The sequence below is a fragment of the Chlorocebus sabaeus genome, chromosome 21 (assembly GCF_047675955.1).
Source record: "Chlorocebus sabaeus isolate Y175 chromosome 21, mChlSab1.0.hap1, whole genome shotgun sequence".
NCBI lineage: Eukaryota > Metazoa > Chordata > Mammalia > Primates > Cercopithecidae > Chlorocebus > Chlorocebus sabaeus.
Window position 1 is genome coordinate 107973163 of NC_132924.1, and position 15064 is coordinate 107988226.

At 41.9% G+C, this 15064-nt stretch overlaps 1 protein-coding gene and 1 long non-coding RNA gene across 14 annotated transcripts in view; one reads left to right on the plus strand and one right to left on the minus strand.

Moving 5' to 3' along the window:
- The window catches only part of CALD1 (caldesmon 1), a 270316-nt gene that overhangs the window by 133915 nt on the left and 121337 nt on the right, over window positions 1–15064 (plus strand). For 9 of the 13 annotated variants that reach the window (XM_037991081.2, XM_073009358.1, XM_073009364.1 and 6 more), the window contains one exon: window positions 3167–3254. The gene's annotated coding sequence lies outside the window, so the exon portion shown is untranslated. Of the gene's footprint in view, window positions 1–3166; window positions 3255–7007; window positions 7189–15064 lie in introns of all 13 variants that reach the window. The other 4 variants (XM_073009362.1, XM_073009360.1, XM_073009361.1 and 1 more) reach the window with 1 other exon arrangement.
- Window positions 1–15064, minus strand: part of LOC140709699 (uncharacterized) — a 30840-nt gene that overhangs the window by 5476 nt on the left and 10300 nt on the right. The gene's annotated exons all lie outside the window — the stretch shown is intronic.

The window sequence follows — 15064 nt, forward strand, 5'->3', positions numbered from 1 at the left end:
CATACACAATACATTTTTTTAATGGAAAGATGGTAGAAATAAATCAGCTGAATCGAAGTACTGTTGCAAATCTATTCCAAATGCTTCATGTTACAGATGAAGGAATTGAGTGGTTAAATGACTTTTTCAAGGGCAATTCACTTGTTAGTATTTATTTAAATGACCCAAATTCGCTAAGATCATATATTTCTTTTCTTCTAACATACTCCTAGCTCCCATGTTTAACTATAAATGCAAAGTAGAGACAATTAATAATGTTTCATTATTACTGACTCATTCTGACTAAAACCTATTGATCTATTTTTAAATATTTTATTTTAATTTCCATCCCCACAAATTATGTGACTTCCTGCCAACTATGATTGAAATAGCTACTTGCCATTCCTTTCCCATTTTAAGGATTATGTCCTGTAGCTTTTCATTTTTCTGTCTGTTGTTAAGAAATGATCTGCCTTATCCTGTAATGTATGAAAGGAGCTCGTGCAAGCCTGTAGAACACAGTTCTCTTGAAGTCTACCAAGCAAAAAAGGGAGTGGGGAACTTCCATCCCTCTGGGCACTGGATAAAAAGGTGACCATGTGCTTCTCTGGCACTTTCATCTCTGGGCAGGGACAGATCCTCATGCTTTCCAGCAAGGGCAGCCCTGTGGGGATCGTTTTTTGGTAAGACCCTCTGTCCAGCATATCTTTCAGCATTGTGTACTCTACGAACAGACATATGAGTCTGAATCTCACATGGACTGAGTAACTTGGAAGAGTTACATGATCCCAGAGCACACACCCATCTCATAAAAGCCTCACATCAGGCTTCTCAAGGGCTCTGCCTGGAACATGCTTCCCTCAGATCTTTACACTGGGGGCTTCTTCCTAGAAATGTGTTTTTAGCCTAGATGTCTCCTGTTCAGAGAGACTGTCCCTCACCAACCAACCTCCAGGGACCCTCAGTGGACCTCTTTACATCCTGCTGTTTTTTATTGGCTCACCATCAGAAATGTGTGTTGTCTGAACTCTAGCAGAATATAAGCTCCATGGAAGCAGAGCCCTTGTACATCACTGTGTGCTGTGTCCTGGAGCAGAGGACTCACTCAGTGAACAAACAAATGTGCTCCTGTATCCACCAAATACACCCAGCACAGTGGGTCAGGCCCTGGCTTTGAATACTGGCCTCACCACTAGCGGGGTGAATTCAGGCAAATGACTTCAGCCAAGGAACTTCGCAGTGCTTATCATAAGATAAGAATATGTATTTTACAAGGTTGTTACAGTAATCAAATGAAATAATGTGTGCAATGTGTTTAGCACAAGACCTATCACTGAAAAATACTTAACAAACAATAGTTGTTATTATTATTTCCATAATGAAAGCAAATCATATTATGAAAAAGTCACTGAGGAATTGTTTTATAAAAATGGTAATGTTGAAATCAGAGACCCTAATTCAACCATGTAAGATAAAATTTTAAATTAATGAAAATCTGGGTCTTCTTGTTAGTTATTTACAATTATTTATTTTTGTAAAGGATCCCTAATTTAACCTTTGCAATGATTCTCTGTTGAAATAAGTTATCATACATCCTCCCCTCTTCCCCCACCACTAGCCTCTTAGTACCCATTTGGAAAATGCCATCTTTTTTTAATTTGTTTTTGTTTGTTTTTGTTTTTTTGTTTTGTTTTGTTTTTGAGACGGAGTCTCACTCTGTTGCCCAGGGTGGAGTGCAGTGGCACAACCTCAGCTCACTGCAAGCTCCGCCTTCTGGGTTCATGCCATTCTCCTGCCTCAGCCCCGAGTAGCTGGGACTACACGCACCACCACACCCGGCAACTTTTTTTGATTTTTAGTAGAGATGGGGTTTCACCATTCACAGGATGGTCTCGATCTCCTGACCTTGTGATCCAACCGCCTCAGCCTCCCAAAGTGCTGGGATTATAGGCATGAGCCACCGTGCCCAGCCTGCCATCTTTCTGAGAATACTTGCAATAGAGATTTTAAATTAGGATATTAACCGTCTCCTGTAAATATGTGCTAGCAATGTTTTTAGAAATGTTTAATAGAAAGGTGCTAGTTACAGTTGTTCATGCTACTAAATGACTTTTGCTAGAGGTTCATGCTACTAAATGACTTTTCCTGAGGGTTCTAAGAAAATCACTATACTTAGAGGACTAGAAATCTGATCAAGAGGGAAGAAATTACTTCTTTCTTTTTATTACACCTTGGTTCTCCCATAGTAAATGTTTTCATATAAAACTCATTTCTCCCCATGCCTGAGGAGATGGTTAAATCAAAGGAGCAATAACTAGTCCCTGGCTGTTTGCCACTGGCTGCAATGGGGACTCGGGGAGGAAGACAGGCTCATTTGCCTAACAGGGCCCAGCTCCCTTCCCGTCTTCCTTCATCTTGGGCCTTTTCCTTCCTTACTACCTCCGGTCTAGACTCAGCTTTCCCTGCAGAGACCTTTGGCAACTGCTTCTGAGCCAGGGCAGCCAGCATCTGTGTGTCGGGCACTGCTTTAAGCTATGGCTTAAAGGGCTCAAGTGAGGAATGGTTCACCCGGGCATCTATTTGAAGTTGCAAGGTAACCGATGGGAGAGAAAGATCTTAAAACAGGGAGTGAGATGCTTTCGCAACTCTGGCCCTTAGACCCTAAATCTGAAAATAGAAAGGAAAGAGATTATCTGAAGGCAAACTCTACTGTTAGTGATTCTGCCATTCATTTTATGTTTTCTCTTGAAAGCCTTTCTGTCTTTGTCTCACTAACAAGATAGTTTGTGGACATACACAGACACTATAGACCAAAAAGTTTTCCACTTATAACATTTTCTTCCTTCACTTTCCCTTTATTCATTCTCAAATTTTAAAATAAAAATACTGAGGGGATTGGGAGCAGCAAAAAAGAAACTTGGCAATTAGATACTGTCCCCGGGTTTGTCTTAACTATACCTCTTTCTCCAGAATAATTTATTCAGAATAATTCTGAGATGGACTCTGCAATAATTGTATTTTCCTTAAAATGCAAATGCACAATAGCTATTTCTACCACTGCCTTATTTCTTCCTTTAGATTCTAACAACAGTACTTGAGGAAGAAATGATATTTGAAAATATATATAAGTCTGTATTAACTAAAATTCATTCAACTTAATTATGTTTCGATCCTCCTTTTATTCCAGGTATCATTGGAACATTTCAAGATCATCAAATCAAATTCCACAGGGATTGGTGATCTACCAGAAGGCTCAGACATCTGATTGCTGACCTGTGAGTAAAGTTTATGTTTTATTAATACTTTGGGCTCTGCTCTTAGGAATTACCCAGTCTCTGTGCCTGGTATTCTAAATTCTTACATCTAAAGATGTACTGTGAGAGACCAGTTTTTCTGCTATGGCCCTCCTACTTTACTTACCAGTTAATTAATCAGTTAGAATCTATCAAGTTTTGAAGGATTTATCAAGTCTTGTATCCTGTTTTGTAATCTGATTTTTTTTTTTTTGCTTTATTGTTAAATGTTTCCTGCAATGTAATTAATATCTTTCACAAAACAGTCCTGATACATCATGAAGTCTTCACTTCTTGTGAAAATGCTAGTGACTTGAATCAATAAAGACAACATGAGTCAGCCTTCCAAGATGAATAAGCTCACCTTTGTGCAAACACTGGTGATCTCAGGAGCACTAAGTACCCCTCACTTTCAACAAATCTCTCTCACCTGGGAAGAAAACTTCTACCAGAACAAGGACCACCTAGGGAGGTGAAAGAGGGGATTTCCACTTTAGAGGATGGAGAAACCAAAGGACACTTCACTCATTCACAATTTTGCTGAGCTTGGCTCCAGTAGGTAGGACAGTTCTTCAGGAGTTCAGCACACCACTCAGGCAATTGTTGTTTCAAGATTCTATCTGTTGCCCCCCTGCAAGTTTTCTCGGGCTGCCACAGTGAAAATCCACAGACTGGGTGGCTTAAACAACAGAGATTTCTTTTCTCACCGTTCTGGAGGCTGGAAGTCTGAGATCAAGGTGTTGGCATGGTGGATTTCTCGAGGCCCTCCTTGCAGATGGCCACCTTCTCCCTGTGTCTTCACATGGTCGTCTCTCCAGGCACACACCTGTCTGGTGTCTTTCTCTCTGTGCCCAAATTTCCTCTTCTTGTAAAAACACCAGTCATATTGGATTAGGCCCACCCTAAAGACCTCATTTTAACTTAATCGCTCTTTGAAGAACTTATCTCCAAATGCAGTTACATTCTGAGGTCCTGAAAGTTAGGATTTCAATATATGAATTTGGGGGAAATACTATTCAGTCCATAATGCTGCTGCCATCATTTTCTCTCTCTAATATGCTGATTTTTTTGTTTATTGCACATGGACTTCCCTCTGATTCTCCCCTTCTGAACTCCCTTAGCGATTACATTACTCTCAGAGCATTGGCAGTTCCTACAGTGTATTACAGTCATGTGTGTGCAGCTCTCATTTCCTTATGACAGTCTATAAATTCTGAAATCAGAGAGTGTGCCTTTTACATCTCTCATAGCACTAGAGGAGATGTAAAAGGCACTAGAGGAGATGTTTTGTATACAGTAGATACTTTGTAATATTTGTTAAATGAATGAATGAATGAATGAATGGAAAGAGGATTAGATGCAGCTTCTGAACCTACAATTTATTTACTTTAAGACTGTCTCCAAAGGATGAGTATTAATGATGCTTTCTCCTCACTTCCTGCCCCCTAAGACAGGTAGAAATAAGTTAAGGCTGAGGAGAAAGATTGAAAGAAAGGTGTGATTGACTAATGGCAGGAGAGTTACCTTTCTCCCAAAGAGGCAGGAAACAGTAAATAGCACGAGCATGCCCCAGTTAAGGTGGCCTTTCCATGAGAATACTGTTTGGGAATCCAAGAGGGACTTACTGAGTTTAAAGCCTGTGGGACATGCAAGGGCACGTGTCTAGAAAACAATGCATATGCAGGTCTGAAGGTCAGGTGAGAACCAGAGATGTTCACAGTCACCGCCTACAGGCAGGAAGCAGCAGTGTGTCAATGGATGAGGCCACCAAGGAAGACTGTAGAGGCAGAGGAGCAGTGACTTAAAGATTCCATCAGAAATTGTATAAGGAAACTTTTCCTGCTAGATAATAGGAGAAGGACCCGTCCAAGAGGAAGAACACTACACAATACTTCTAATGAAGCTGTGTGAGAACATGTAGATGAGCTAATGTGTGTGTCTATTTTTTCTTCCCTTGCGTTTTTGGACCTATTTTGTTCCTTCTCTGTCCTGTCTTTTGGGGGCTATGCCCCAAACCATTCCTGTGAGCCTAGCCCTACCCACCTTTGCTCCCTTCTTGCTAACTCCACCTATGGTCATTGTCTGACTCCCCTGCTGCCTGCTCGGGGAATCCTAGACAAACTTCCTTTGGGCCCATTTTCTTCATCAGCCAATCAGAGCCGATCAGAATGGACAGAAGGGGAGGCCAGGATGAGAATCCTTAATGACCAAAGAGAGACAGGGGCAGGTCGTTTTCAGGGTCAGGTGGCTGCAATGCAGTGGTCACAGAGCATCATGTTGTTTAGTCAGTAAAGGCCCCAGATAGGGGTGGAGGACTGTGCCTCTTTTTCCTTGAACTTCCTCCTTTGTCCATTGTCCCCTGCTGATTGTCCCACTCCACTTGTTCCCCAGAATAAGCTTTGGCAGTATTTTGGGGTTTCCCTGTCAGACCAGAGAGTGGAGGGGCCAGGCCATGACCCCTGACAGTCATTACCAGCCTCCCCTCTCTAGGTCTCACCATCAAATGTCATTTCTCATGGAGTCATATTTACCCCTGGGCTGAATTTCCCTAATTTGCTCTGCTAGCATGATGCAAATGAAAGGGGTAAAGGTATTTATTCATCTCTCTTTTATTTTACAAAGTGTTATTTCTTTTTCTTTAAGTTCTTGCCTTGCTTTTACTTTATTTTTCTTCTCTCTTCCTTAGTTCTCCTTCCTTAATAGAAACCCTTGATCTTCAGGGTGATTTTCTGATTATTAGCAGAAGAGGCTATCAGAGATCTGGAAGCCACCTCCTGCGTTTCTTTATTCTCCTACCTCATCCAATTGTTTTAAATGTATATTGAGACACCAGCTATCTCCAAGAACCCACTTTCACATTTTCCTCTTTGTGTTCTTGGAGTAGCCAGGAAAAAGATGCCCATTTTCTTGAAGGTACCCAAAATGTCAGTGACACCTGGGTCAGTGATTTTATGCAAATTGCTATGTATATCAAATGAGAAATGTGGAAAGCAAGAGGAAACCCTTTGCAATCCATGAATGGTCTAGTTGGGGTTTTCCAATGAATGATGGCTGGTGGCCAACGTAAGTGCCTCCCGACTGTGTTTCATTAATTTCAATCAGCTCACAGGTTTGGAGAGAAGGATCATTTTCCTATGAGCATGTAAAAGAAATGCTTTGAGTTGTAAGCACTTCGAAGACTTTGCCTTCATTTTCGAATGGGAGATTTTATAACCACTGTGGGTCAATATTTTTGGAGTCAGTTGAAGCTCCAGATGGAGTGGAAAGAGAAGTTTGGGTTTTTATTTTCTTCTTCTTCTTTTCTTGAGTTTTGCAAAATGAGCCTCCCTGGAAACCCTGACAAAGTCCTTAGTCTCCTTTGGTTTAGGTGGGCCCAAGCTTTTTATAGTAGGATCTGAAGGGATATTTCTTAAACTAAGATTCCTTCCTGTGGGTTTTCGGTAGTAGCTGTAGAACTAGGCTCATATGGGAGAAGGTCTGCCATCCACTCCCTTCCCTGGGAGTCTCCTCTCAAGCAGACTGCTCTCAGGGTCCTTGTCATGAGATACGAGAATCAAAATCCACGATGAGTCTGGGCACAGTCCAGATCTGGTTAAGGATTGAGGGGACACAAGGTCACAGACCCCATGGGACTCCCAGCATTCTGGAAACCTTCATAGTAAAGAGGGTGGAGGACATTCCAACATCACCACGTGCAGCTTTAGTAACGTTGCCCAAATAAACGTGTTTCCCCAGCCAGGGAATTGCACCTGGTCTTGAGAGGCGCCTCCACAAAAACACACCTTCCTGCCTGGCGTGACCATTGACAGAGAAAGACTGTGCTGAGAAGAGGGACTGAGCAGGGAGTAAAACACACAACGGTGCCAGGAGCTCTTGTCTAGAACTCCTTTCCAGGCTTTTGTTCCCATAAGCGCGCGTGAGTACACAAGTAAAGAGAAAAGAATGATTGTGCTATTTAGCTCTGAACCAAAAACTATCAAGTCTTTCCTAAGGTTCCAACTCTAATAGGATTTGTACAGTTGCAGGACACAGACTCAACTGCTTCTGAACTCTGCTGTAGGATGCCTAACAAGATTAAGTTGTGCACATCTCATGCCACTCCGTGCAACAATACTCTAATAGGACTTAAGCAGAACAAACAGTCTAGGAGGAAAAAAAAACCCTAAGACATTTTCCTTCCTACTATTCTCTGCATCCCAGGCTCAACCTAGTGCCAAATTAAATCTAGATTTTTTTTTTTAATAGACGTTTCCTAGAGGAAAAGGCAGAGCTGCATTCCCTGAAACATATTTTAGCTCAAACTTATAACTTGGATTTTTTCTTTCCTCCTCCCTTTTGCTAATTCAAAACAAAATGTCCATCACCCACTCTAACACCAGCCTCTAAGAGCTAGAGACAAATGGAGTCTGAATATTCACGCCAATGTGGTACAAATGAGCTGTGATTTTAGGATACTGGCTGTTTTACTGACAGGAGAAAAGGGCAGCTGACTAGTTTAATATACTTGGCTGAAAACACTTTGCTAAAGAGCAGTAAAGAGGGCCAACATTAATATTGAATCCTGTTCTTGAATGAGCAAATATGATATATCATGGAATGGGGCGTCCTGAGTTTGGGGGAAAGCATTTTATCATATCCACAGGATGCAGACGGGAATGCATGCAAACATATTGCATTCATGTTGGGCCCTAAGGAAGAAGCGCTTTTAGGAGCATTTTCTCCAAGTTCCTCAAAGAATTCCTCCCATAAGTATATGATACCATGATGCTGAATCTGATTTCACACAGAATTACAAAATTATAAATATAAAGACATTTGTTATTATGAGAGACTCCAGGGATCTATGTAACTGTCTCCCATTACTGGCTCATGGTTTATAAATTTAAAAATGCAATTATAAGTTGGGGTTGATGAGGGAAGCCTGTGACCACCATTAGCACCTTCCTTAAACATGCATTAATTCATCCATTCTACAGATATCAATGGATTGGACCTTCTCCATCTCATGTGCCATATTAGGTCTGTGTAACATTTGCAATTCTAGTATTCCTTACCATAAAATGGACTTTTTAAAAATTAAATGCAGTGGAAAATTTTGTGAATCCAATGACGCGTTCAGTGACGTAAATTGTGATTTCTGATACTGTATTTATTTTTCATTGGCCTCGTCTTGGCAAAGGGTCATAATATTGTAAATTTCTCTGCCCTCTCATCTACCTATCATACTTTATTATGCGGTTTATAGGCAAAACACAGGCATGCACTGCCTGTATCTGTAAATCTACTTTTCAGCAAATCACTTGAAGGGTAATGCATAATTGCCCCTTCCTTATTTGTTTCCTAGATTATAACTTTTGTATAGAATGTTGTTAAAAGCAGACTATAAAGTAGTTTCAAGTATGCGCCTTCCTCTGTATCCATAGGGGATTGGTTTCAGGACTCCCAGGATACCAAAATATACTGATGCTCAATTCCCTGATATACAAAGGCATAGTATTTGCATATAATCTATGCAGATTCTCGTGTATACTTTAAATCATCTCTACTTCTAACACCTAATAAAATGTAAATGCTATGTAAATCACTATTATACTATATTTCCTATTTTTTTATTGTTGTATGGTTTTTTCAATTACATTTTTTTTTTTAATTATGTTTCTATCCCTGGTTGATTGAATCTATGGATGCAGAACCCATGGATATGGAGAGCTGCTAGTAATTGAACTTAAAAGCAAAATAAGGGTGCTGTGATATTTTTATGAAATGCTCATGAGAATCAAAGATGAGAGACCAGAAGCCAATTTACCCCGAAGTCAGTAGAGCTTAAGCCATAGGGCCTCTCACAGGGAGCGTCCCTGCCTCAACACCCCCGTGCCTAACTTTCTACATTTACTATTGTATTCTGGTTTTCCAAGAAGGCCTCTCAAATAATCTTCAGGTCCCACAAAACCTGGACCTGCCCTGAAACCGACACAGATAAACTGAGATGATTTAGCATCATGTCTAAAGCTAATTAAGTGAGCAAAGCAAAGAAATCGTCAAAGTGTGAAATGTGATCATTTATTTTTTTAAGGCTTTAAGACAAATTCAGCTTATTTTCTAAAGTGAACCCCACTTAAGTGAAATAATAAATCAGTTTGCCAAAGCACAAGTGAATATAAACAGAAGATTCATTTTTACTTCATTAATAAACATCAAATATGAACGGAACCTAACATCAAGCAGGCCAAGGCCTCCTGCTGACAGGAAACAGCTCCTAGTAAGAGCATTAGTAGAAGAACATAAATCCTTCCAGGCAATCACGTGATCATTTCATCATTGAGGTCCTTGCCACAGTCTACTTTGTATCATCCATTTACAGGTCTTGTGAGATGTAACAGAGTGTTGTAATTAAAAGCATACAATCTGGGGCTGGGTTGCCTGGATGTAGATCCCAGCTCTACCACTTACTAGCTATGTGACCGTGGGCCAATGACTCACCTTCTCCGGGCCTCTGTCTTTTCATCTGTAAAATGGAGATAATAAGGATTGTCACAAGGATTTAAACTGATATTATCACAGTTCTTAGAACTGTGCTTGGTACATAGTAAGTGCTACATAACTGTTGTCTAAATAAATCAACTTATCCATCTAGACTGAAAGCTGTATGGGATTGCTTGTGGGTTCACCCTTGCAACTCCTCACAGTGCCTAACATGGCACATGGTCAGTCATCAGTGAAAGACTGTAGAAATCAGGGTCACAAACTAGCAACCCAAGGCCCATGCTGCCCTGCAAATGTGCTTCCCTTGTCCAGCATTGATGTGGTTTGGCTTTGTGTCCCCACTCAATTCTCACCTTGAATTGTGATAATCCCCATGTGTCATGGGAGGGACCAGGTGGGAAGTAATTGAATCTTGGGAGTGGGTTTTGCCCTGTGCTGTTCTCATGTGACGGTGAATAAGTCTCACAAGATCTGATGGTTTTATAAAGGGGATTTCCCCCATACACACACTCTCTTGCCTGCCGCCATGTAAGACGTCCCTTTGCTCCTCATTTACTTTCCGCCATGATTGTGAGGCCTCCCCAGCCATGTGGAACTGTGAGTCCATTAAACCTCTTTCCTTTATAAATTACCCAGTCTCAGCTATGTCTTTATTAGCAGTGTGAGAATAGACTAATACAAGCATTTTTAAAAAAATTTTGAGTCTGAATGCTCATAGGGATGCAGGCATGCATATGTTCTCCATTTTCCCATAAGCTACCACTCCCCAAATAGTTACCTCTTTGGTCCTTTAAACTGTTTGAGTTTGTCATGCCTGATGTAAATGAATGATCACATAACACATGAACACTGCTACAGTTAGTGGCAGTTTTATGGCTCATTGAAGTAGAGAGATGGGCCCATAAGGAATTGAAATATGAGTCACTTCCACTCCTTGATACCCTACCTGCAAACAGTGTTCCGGTTAACCTACTTATCCCTGTATCTAAACTAAAGGTCTCAGAAGGGAAATAGGAAATCAAGAATCGGAGCAAGTACTTGCTAAGAAACAGAAATGAGTACAACCTAATGTCAGAGCTGGCCAAGACTTAATCAGTCATGACAAGCTAGGTTATACTGGTGTCAGAAACAGCTAAAATCTCAGCAACTTCAAAACGAACACGTGTTTATCACTCATGCTTTGTCACTAACCCTGGATAGGCAACGGTTTCTAGTCCACATCACTGTCATCCACGCTTAGCAACCTCTACAGACTATGACTGTCTGGAAATCTTACCAACCATGGTGGAGAGAAAAGAGCTCTTTGGAGGGTCTCCTACTGGCAAGGCTACCCTAGAAGTGACATGATACTTCTGCTCAAAACTCACTGACCAGAATTAGCCACTTGGCCCCAGAAGACCACAAGAGGCAAGCACAATTCTATAATGTGCCCAGAAGAAGTAAAACAAGAACATGGGGCAAACAGCACAGGGGATCATAGCTGCGACATTATTTGGAACTTGGAGTCTCAGGCCAGGATTCTTAAGCTTTTCAAGGAGTTCAACTTCGCAAATATTTCTATTGATACATAACTGCATAGCAAAGTACTCAGCACTGTGAGAGGGTGTCAGAGGAGATGCAGGCCCTGACACCGAGCAGCTTCAGACTTTGTAAAGAGAAAGCGATGGTATAAAACCTTTGAATAACAAGGCCATGTAGTATCGATCACCAAGAACAAGGCCAATAATTGCTGTAGAAGTTGAAAGGGAGGGTGGTTCTGGGATGAAGATAGGACTTGAGCTGGACTCTAGAAAAATATATGGGATTTGCAGGAGTGGAGGGCACTTCAGGTTATGGGCGGCAGGAAGCCAGGGACAAAGGCCCAGAGGAGAAATGAGGGTGAAATCATTGCAGGACTCAGGAGTTTGACTTGGCTGTGAGTTGTGTTTGCATGGGAGGGTAGGGTGGGGAAAGGAATCATGTGATGGAAAGAGTGGAGTCATTTCACAGAGAGTTTCTGGGGTCTTCAGAGAAACAAGATGGTGGTATGTGGGAGGAAGATCATTTTTCCTGAATACCTCCATTCAAAACCAAGGAATTTGCACCTCCCAATCACCAGCCCTTCCCAGCCACATTTATTCCCAAAACAAGAGTCCCAAATACCCAACAGCTTCCCAGATCTTCTAGGCAGTCACTGAATGGAGACAGTAGTAAACCCTGGGCTGCTCCTGCCTCCAGTTTAAAGCACCTTTGATCACTTCTCCTGCTGACAAAGAATATCCAAGTTCAAGTGAAATAGCCTCTTGTTGCTGGGGTCAGTGCAGCCTTTTTGCTATGTAACATCTGTTTTTAAAATTCGGCTGAGAGCTGAGACCTTGACTTAAATCTGTTTAACTTAAAAAGCAGCAAGAGAACATCTTGTTTTCATGAATGTCCAGGGGCTGTGTGTCAACAAATAAAAGGTCTGTTTGTGGTATTCAAAGTGGAAAAGCTGGTTGTGAGATGTTCTGCCACTGGGATAAATTTATTATGGACTGTTTGTTTCTTGGAATCAAGCACCAGCATTTGAAAAACACGGTGGACCAGCTTTGTTTAAATCAGCATATTTCTGCTTGATGATGGGTTAGAACCATGTTTTTATTGTCGGAAGTTCACAGAGCTGGATGGGTCTAGAAAGATGCTCTCTTTCATGCCTCCCACCTTAGCCACGTGAAGCTAATGTCTTAACATGGATTCCCTGGGTCTGCATGAATTCTGGCAACAGCTTCTGATGGATCATTAATTTTATGTAACTTATGTAGGACCTGAAGTGGGAAAGAAGTGGGTGAGACTAGTTCACCATCCCTCAAATCTGACTAGTTGCTTTTCTCCTCACCCACCTATTTAGGAGACAGAAGTGGAAAGGAATTATATTTATCTGCACGTAGGGGAGAGAATGTCTGGCACGTACCCGATGTCAATTTAATTTGTTGAATGAATACAAACTCCAGTCTGATAAATTTATGTTCCCTGTATGAATTCATGTCTATATATATATACACAAATGTCATTCCTTTTGGAAAAAGTGATTACCGCCCAGACCTTTTTTTTTGAGACGGAGTCTGGCTCTATCGCCCGGGCTGGAGTGCAGTGGTGAGATCTCAGCTCACTGCAAGCTCCGCTTGCCGGGTTCACGCCATTCTCCTGCCTCAGCCTCCCGAGTAGCTGGGACTACAGGCGCCCGCCACCTCGCCCGGCTAGTTTTTTGTATTTTTTAGTAGAGATGGGGTTTCACCGTGTTAGCCAGGATGGTCTCGATCTCCTGACCTCGTGATCCGCCCGTCTCGGCCTCCCAAAGTGCTGGGATTACAGGCTTGAGCCACCGCACCCGGCCACTGCCCAGATCTTAATCAACACATAGGAAACCATTAGATTGTTCCTATAGTTCTCTCTCATAGTAGCTTCTTTTTTTCCTCTTTTTTGGTTTCTTCCTGACATTATCTTCATTTGTATTTTATTTGTTGATTGCCCGTCTCCACCGTCAGGCTACACGCATCTTGAGGGCAGAATAGTTGCATTCACATCTTATATCCTACACTAAGCAAGGTAGCTAGTACATTAATAATATTTCATAAACATTTATTGAATTTATTTATTTACTCATTTTTATTATACTTTAAGTTCTGGGGTACATGTGCAGAACGTGCAGGTTTGCTACATAGGTATACACGTGCCATGGTGGTTTACTGCACCCATCAACCCATCACCTACATTAAGTATTTCTCCTAATGCTATCCCTCCCCTAGCCCCCCACCCCCCAAACAGGTCCCAGTGTGTGATGTTCCCCTCCCTGTGTCCATGTGTTCTCATTGTTCAGCTTCCACTTATAAGTGAATACATGTGGTGTTTGGTTTTCTGTTCTTGTGTTAGTTTGCTGAGAATGATGGTTTCCAGCTTCATCGATGTCCCTGCAAAGGACATGAACTCATCCTTTTTTATGGCTGCATAGTATTCCATGGTGTATATGTGCCACAATTTTTTTATTCAGTCTATCATTGATGGACATTTGGGTTGGTTCCAAGTCTTTGCTATTGTGAATAGTGCTGCGATAAACATGAGTGCATGTGTCTTTATAGGAAAATGATTTATAATCCTTTGGGTATACACCCAGTAATGGGATTGCTGAGTCAAATGGTATTTCTAGATCTAAATCCTTGAGGAATTGCCACACTGTCTTCTACAATGGTTGAACTAATTTACACTCCCACCGACAGTGTAAAAGCGTTCCTATTTCTCCACACGGTCTCCAGCATCTGTTGTTTCCTGACTTTTTAATGATCGCCATTGAATGTTTGTATTAAAGTTCTCATTGGGATGATAGTTATAGAGTCTCAGCCGCTCTTGACTGTATCTGAATTTAAATATAATGCAGAAGACGACAGGACTTAAAATGCAGCTGAATATGTACGGGCCTTTTGTGTGATGACACACTCACATTCATTTGGCCATACACACTACTGAAGGTCACGGCAGGATAGGCTAAACTAACTATCTCTATTTTCTCTATTTAAGGTGGTCAGCTATATCTGTCATATAGCTGGCCAGGATTAATGTCATAGCACAGGGCTGTAGTTTAGGATTTTTTCCCCTCAAATGAGTAACTCATTCCTGGTGGGATAAATCTGTGACTTTAGCCTTATTAGCAAGAAATTCTGGCCCACGAAGCTATCTGGTAAAGGCAGTGTGATATGGTTTTGATTTGTATCCCTGCCAAATCTCATGTTGAATTGTGATCCCCATTGTTGGAGGAGGGGCCTGGTGGGAGGCGACTGGATCATGGGGAAGGATTTCCCCCCTTGCTGTTCTCCTGATACTGAGTGAGTTCTCACAAGATATGGCTGTTTAAAAGTGTGCAGCACCTCCCCTGCTCTTTCTTCCTCCTACTCGGCCACGTCAGGCATGCATGCTTCCTGTTTGCCTTCTACGACGATTGAAAGTCTCCTGAGGCCGGCCAGGCGTCGTGGCTCACGCCTATAATCCCAGCACTTTGGGAGGCCGAGGCAGGCGGATCATGAGGTCAGGAGATAGAGACCATCCTGGCTAACACAGTCAAACCTCATCTCTACTAAAAATACAAAAAAAATTAGCTGGGCGTGGTGGCACACGCCTGTACTCGGGAGGCTGAGGCAGGAGAATGGCGTGAACCCAGGAAGGGGAGCTTGCAGTGAGCTGAGAGCACGCCACTGCACTCCAGTCTGGGTGACAGAGCAAGACTCCATTAAAAAAAAAAAAAGAAAGTCTCCTGAGGCCTCCCCAGCCATGTTACTTATACAGTCTGCAGAATAATGAGC